We start from the raw sequence: 6994 nt of genomic DNA, 5'->3' as shown, positions 1-6994 counted from the left end.
CCCCTCCTCCCAATGGCCCGCCCTCCCTCCGGACAGAAAAGCGACCTCACGAATCGCCCTGCTCGAGCGCAAAGGCCGGTTACTCCAAGGGGGCCTTCCACTGTCGGTGGCAGTCAAAACCTCTTTGTCTCCGCCTGGGCCCGCAGCCCCCCGCCCCGCCTCCGCGCTTTCGCTCGGCCGGTCCTTGTCAATCAAACCTGGTGCCAAGTGAGGCCGCTGAAGTTTTCAGGGATACATCTGTCCTCTCCTCCTGGAGAACCAGTTATGAAGTGGGATTTCCTTTTTAGTATCCCACCAGAACAAATAAGCGGACAATATAAATCCACTTTGTGTACCTGACTTTCCTCTAGCTCTCTAGGAAAAATCAGAACTTCTGTAACGAGAGAGGACCTAAGGAAAATGGGGAGGTGGCGAGGGGTGCTGAAGGGCGGGAACGGGGGAGTTATTCTTCCATTCCGGCGGGAGAGGTGGAGTTAAATTCCTCAGAACCTATGTCAAGGCCCGAAAATTAACATACATCTGCGTACTTGTCTTCCAGCATCAGAGCCGGCCTGCAGGAAGCCGTGTGTTACTGTTATTGCGAATATCCAGCGGCTGGAAAGCACTCTCTGTGGACGTTAACTTTCCTTACCAAGCCTAGGCTGTTTTCGGCAAAGGACTCCAAAACGTAATGACGTAGTTGTTCTTTTCACGTAGTTCTGTTACTTGTTCTGCAGGTGTATTCTCACTAAAAAGGAGAGGAATAAAATACAGAGTGTAAAATGGTTCACTTACCCAAAGCTGAATCATGGTAAAGTGTCAGTAAGGTCATGCTTTTTACTTCGATTGAAATATTTAAGACTAACAAAAGAATTATGAATCCAAAAGGCATAAAACAAAACTAGTATTCCATATGTTGAAGAAAAAAATGAACTGCAGAGAAACTCTTACTTTGAAATGTGTCTTGTGTTTAACCGGAACAAAAGGTCGTTCAACTAATGAACTACTACTGTGATGCAAACAAGGTAAGACACTGTCCTTGTCCTGGAAGGATTCACAGATGGGAAAAGACGGCCCCATGTTTTAACATGATAATAAACCATGATAAGTGCAACCATAGAGACAGGTTCAAGATACCGCAGGAACAACAGGGCTGGAGTGATGGTTAAGGATTTAAAACTTTTAAAACTAAGCTCTTGTTTTAAAGCAACACTTTGGGGTGGGGGATGGGGGAGGCAGGAATTGCTTCTTTCTCTTTCAGGGCTTAAAAATCAGTTGTTCCTAACTGGGGACAACTTTTTTCCAAGGGACATTTGGCAATATCTGGAGACATTTTGGTTGACACTAGAGAGAGGAGGCATCTAATGGGTAGAGGCCAGGGATGCTGCTAAACATCCTGCACTAAACAGGACAGCCCCTCACAACAAAGAGTTGTCCGGCTCCAAATGTCAGTGCTGAGGCTGAGAAATCCTGGCTTAAATTAATGCTCAATACGTTATTTAAAGTGACTTATTTATGACTACATCACAAGTGAACCGATCCAAAGATAACACACTGCTTTTCACTTTTGAAAACAGTCAACAGTAAGCATTTGATAATTTACTGTTTCTTTCTGCTCATTTGTAAAACATAATTTGGGTTCCATTGCTTCAGGTGAAAGCATTTGTTATTTGGAAGGCTCTGGTTTAGGCCTTAAGCTCCTACATGTAATTACAGTATATTATTCATACAGGGAGTCCCCAAATAAAATTGAATTAAGTCCCAAAAGTTTGTAAGTTAGTTGCTTCTGAATTTTAGAATAAAATTTTTGAGATTTTATATTCCCTATGAAGTTGTAAGGGCCTTGCCTGTTTCGATATCTGCTCCTTTCCCTGGCTATCTTGGCTTCCAAACTCTCAGCTTAAGATAGTATCTCTCACATACATGCAAGTTCTCATGTTCTATTATTGGATACTTTAATTTTAAGTATATTTTAAAATTATTTATACATCAAAATTTAAACCCTCTGAAACTTAGGAGACTTCGTAGTCACAAATGCTTAAAAATAGTATTTAATATTTCGAGTCCTAATTTATCAGAACAAAAAGAATGAAATCTTTGGGAGAGTGTAACATACGATTGGGATCTACTTTGAAGCCTAGAAACCAGAGGACTTCCCAATAGCCAAAAGTCAAAATGTACACTGAGCCTGAGAAGACATGTGATCAAAAACTGAATTCCAAAGGTGACTTCTTACCAAAACCCAGGCTCTAGTTAAAACCAGGCCAGAAAATAAGTAGCTTTAATGTCTTTTCATTGTGGTTATTACATTAAACAGTTATAAGCAGTTTATTGTTTCAAGCTTCTCTTTTACAGATAATTATGAGCAAAGTGAATAACTCCAAAGAGAGGATTCTTAGAATCCAGCAACGATTTGACAGGTTTTAACAGAACCATCACTAATTTCAATCTTAGCCCTCTTCTCCCAGGCTGACCAATCAAGAGTGTTTGATTTTAGAAAATAAATATTAACTAAATGAACTGATGTTAATCAATATTAAATGGAAGAGGATTAAAGAGAACTGACATTAAACAGCTGGTACAAAGTTAAATAATTGGCAATTTACGCTATTTAAATGAACAGCTACTAGCAGTTTGCATTTGGAATTATACAATAATTAACTCTGAATAGAATACAGACTTATGTATAACCATAAATCTTTTAGAAAAAAAAATAGAAGAAAATCTCCAGGATCTAGGGCTAGTCTTAACACCAAAAGTGTGATTTATTGGAAAAATAAAATAAAATCCACTGAACCTAGTCAAAAACAAAATTTTAGAAAAAGAACCTTTGGCTCTGCAAAAGACCCTGTTAAGATCGTGAAGATCAAGCTACAGAATGGAAGAAAATATTTACAAGCCAAATATCTACGAAGGACTTGTATGTAGAATATATAAAGAACTTTAAAAACTAAACAGTTAAAAAAATTCAAATAGAAAATGGGCAAAATGCATAAAGAAAAATTTCACAGAAGAGGAATATAAGTGCATGAAAAAATGGTCGACATCACTGGCATTTAAGGAAATGAAAGTTAAAGCTACAATGAGACATCACTACACACTTACAAGAGTGTCTAAAATAAAACATTTTGGCAACATCAAACACTAGCAAGGATGGGGAGAAACTGGATCCCTCAAACATTGCTACTAGAAATATAAAATGGCATAGTCACTCTGGAAAACATTTTGGTTTTGGTGGTTTTTAAAAACTAAACATGCAACTATGATATAACCCAGCAATTATACTCCCAGGCATTTATCCCAGGGAAATGAAAACTTATGTTCATACAAAAACCTGTATGTGTGGGCCGGCCCGTGGCTCACTCGGTAGAGTGCGGTGCTGATAACACCAAGGCCCCGGGTTCGGATCCCATATAGGGATGGCCAGTTCGCTCACTGGCTGAGCGTGGTGCTGACAACACCAAGTCAAGGGTTAAGATCCCCTTACCGGTCATCTTTTAAAAAAAAAAAAAAAAAAAAAAAACCTGTATGTGAATTTTCATAGTAGCTTTATTTATGATAGTCCAAAACTGGAAACTACCCAAATGTCCTTCAATAGGTGAATGGTTAAACAGACTGTTGTACATGCTTGCTATGGAATACTACTTAACAATGAAAAGGAATGAACTATTGATACACACCACTTGAATTAATGAATCTCCAGAGACTTAGCAGAGAGGAAAAAAACCAATCTCAAAAGGTTATATACGGTATTATTCCATTTATATAACATTCTTGAAATAATAAAATAATGAAAATAGAGAGCAAATTAGTTGTTGCCAGAGCTTAAGGTGGAGTGAGAGTGGGAGAGAAGTATATGTTGCTTAAAGGGCAACCTGAGGGACCCTTGTGGTAATGGAAATGTTCTGTAGCAATGTCAATACCCTGGGTTGTGACATTGCACTGTAGTTTTGCAAAAAGATGTTACCAATGGGAGAAACTGAGTAGAGTACAGGAGGATCTCTATATTATTTCACACTACTGCAGGTGAATCTGTAATTATCTCAAAATAAAATGTTTAATTAAAAAAGCCTGGCAGGTGTAGTAAAATATGAATGGTAGAGTCTAGGTGGTAGGTATACAGTGAGTATAGAAAATTCTTCCAAATAAGCTATAGTTTTGGAATATTTCTTAGTAAAATTGTAATAAAAAATGTTATTTTAACTATTATAATTGGTCTGAAGCTAAGTCCCCGCATTCCCACAATCTAAAGAATAAAAGTCAAAACTACATTGCGATATCTCACCCTAGTTAGACTGTCCATTATCAAAAAGACAGAGAATAACAAATGCTGGCAAGGGGGAACACTCCTACACTGTTGGTAGGACTGTAAATTAGTGCAACCATTATGGAAAACGGCATACAGATAGAACTGCCATACAATCCAGCAATCCCACTGCTGGGTATACATCCAAGGGAATGGAAATCATTATGTCAAAGGGATACCTGCACTCCCATGTTTATTGCAGCTCTATTTACAATAGCCAAGAGTAGGAACAAACCTAAATGTTCATCAATGGACAAATGAATAAGGAAAATGTGGTATATACACACAATGGAATACTACTTTGCCATTAAAAGGACTGAAATTCTGCCATTTGCAGCAACATGGATAAACTTACAGAAAATTATGTTAAATGAAATAAGCCAGGCACAGAAAGAGAAATACTGCATGTCCTCACTCATAAATGGGAGCTAAAAAATAAATAAATAAATAAACAAATAAATAAATAAATAAAAGATATAACAATCACAATAATTCATTGAACTCTCAAAAGGAGAGAACAGAACTGAGGCCATCAGAGGTGGGACAGGCTGAGGTGGAGGGTTAGTAAGAAATTGGTAAAGGGCCACAAAAAAATGATTATATTGTGTAATGTTGAATGTACTAATTATCCTAATTTGATCATCAGATATTGCATACAGATATTGACATTCAATGCTGTACCCCACAGATATGTACAATCAATTATGTTTCAGTAAATTAAAAAGAATAAAAAATAAATTATTGTAACAAAAAGGATAAAAGTAATGTACATTCAACTCATTCAAGGTATTCATAAGTGCCTCTTTTCCTGTGCCATACATAAGTTTGTCAAATGAGCTTTCCCACAGAATAAGAAAGCAATTCCATGAAATGGTTTCTCATCACTGGGGCTTTTCTGAAGAGTGGAAGCAAATGTTGATGGTCAGAAGACCATCCTAAATTTGGGGGTTGCATTGGTTAATTGTAGGTGTCAACTTGACTACATTAAGGAATACCTAGAACATGATAGTGTTATTTCTGGGTGTGTCTGTGAGAGTGTTTCCAGAGGAGATTAGCATGTGAGCCTGAGTGGACAAGGTGGGGAATATCCACCCTCAATATGCATGGGCACCATCTAATTTGCTGGGGACATGAAGAGAAAAAAAAAAAAAAAAAAGAGGAAAAGGTGAATGTCTGTCTCTATCTGCTGGAGCTAGGAAATACTCTTCTCTCCTGTCCCTGGACATCAGAACTTGATACATATACTTCAACCTTTGAATTCCAGGACTTACACCAGCAACACCCCCAGCTCTCAGGTCTTTGGTCTTGAACTGAGAATTACACCACCAGCTTCCCTGGATGTGAAGCTTTCAGATTTGGACTAAGCCACACTACCAGCATCCCAGGGGCTCCTGCTTGCAGGTGGCCCATCATGGGATTTTTTTGGCCTTTGTAATTGTGTGAGCCAATTCCCCTAATAAATCGCTTCTCACATATCTGTGTACATATCCTATAGGTTCTCTGTCTCTGGAGAACCCTAACACAGAGGTAAAGAAGTTTTTATTGTTGTTGTTGTTTTGTAATGTCCCTCCCCCCCCAACTCACTTTCATTGAGTGTTTCAGTATTTATTGGGCCTGCTAATTGTCAAATTCCTCTTTCTACTGATCATTTTATCCACACAGTGACCAAGGTACCCTAAGAATTACATTCCTCAAACACTCTACTGCTACGTGATGTGATGCTTTAGCTGCCGCATCCTCCCCTGTGGTGGCTTTTGAGTAAAAGACAAATTAAGTAATCTATGGCATTAATTCAAACATTTTAAATAGCTTCAGGGAACAGTTAATTTCAGAGTTTAAACTTTGCAGACCTGAAAAGTACCTATTAATTCATATTGATGACTAGGGATTTTTTGTTTCTTCATCTCCACAATGGACTCAAGAGTACAATTTTGGAATTTTAGTTTAAAGCTATGAATTTAAAGTTTGTTGAAAACTGTACCCATTAGAGTTTTTTTATGAGATATTTGAAGACATAACATTTTAAAATTATAATTAAACCAAGATTATGACCGGTTGCATTTATATTAAGATACAGATATTTAAGAACCTTACAAGATTTGGGAACACAAGTAAAACCAAGGTGACAAAGGGTTTTAAAGGCAGAGAGCACAAGAACTTATCATGAAATAAGTTTTTTAAATCAGTTATTTAAGGGATAATGAAAATCTCTTATTTATTTATTTTTTTTCCTTTTTGTCTTTTTTCGTGACCGGTAACGGGATCGCAACCCTCGGAGGTGCACTGCGCTCAACCAGTGAGCGGGACCGATCTGTATATGGGATCCGAACCCTCGGTGGGAGCGCTGCTGCACTCCCAAGCACTGCACTCTACTGAGTGTGCCACCGGGCCGGCCCATGAAAACCTTTTATAATTTTGTATTAAGAGCAGTTAAGTGAAAAGACTTTTAGTAATTTTGTTTAACTAATAAACCCGGTTAGCGATGTGTGCTGATAAGAACATTTTTATATATTTAGGTTAGTAAATAGGCATTTATTTGTTAGAGTAAATTATATAAAGCCCGGTTTTAGTTTTAGCTATATTTACTAAATACATATGTATGGTTTTTTAGCCAAAAACTTGGTGTATTAGATTTATACCCTTATTAGATAATGCTAACTAAGGCTTATGCGATATTTGGCATAGGTTTTTTTTTTTTTTTTTTTTTTT

General features: G+C 37.5%; 1 protein-coding gene across 1 annotated transcript in view; it reads right to left on the bottom strand.

The window, feature by feature from the left end:
- The window catches only part of NNT (nicotinamide nucleotide transhydrogenase), a 103284-nt gene extending 102884 nt beyond the window's left edge, over positions 1–400 (bottom strand). The window contains exon 1 of the mRNA XM_008586273.1: positions 198–400. The gene's annotated coding sequence lies outside the window, so the exon portion shown is untranslated. The remainder of the gene's footprint in view (positions 1–197) is intronic.
- Positions 401–6994: the final 6594 nt, after the last annotated feature.

This window comes from Galeopterus variegatus, unplaced genomic scaffold, assembly GCF_000696425.1.
Source record: "Galeopterus variegatus unplaced genomic scaffold, G_variegatus-3.0.2 Scaffold3913, whole genome shotgun sequence".
Classification (NCBI taxonomy): Eukaryota; Metazoa; Chordata; class Mammalia; order Dermoptera; family Cynocephalidae; genus Galeopterus; species Galeopterus variegatus.
Note: the sequence above shows the minus strand (reverse complement) of the source record. Positions and strands in the feature narration are given on the sequence as shown.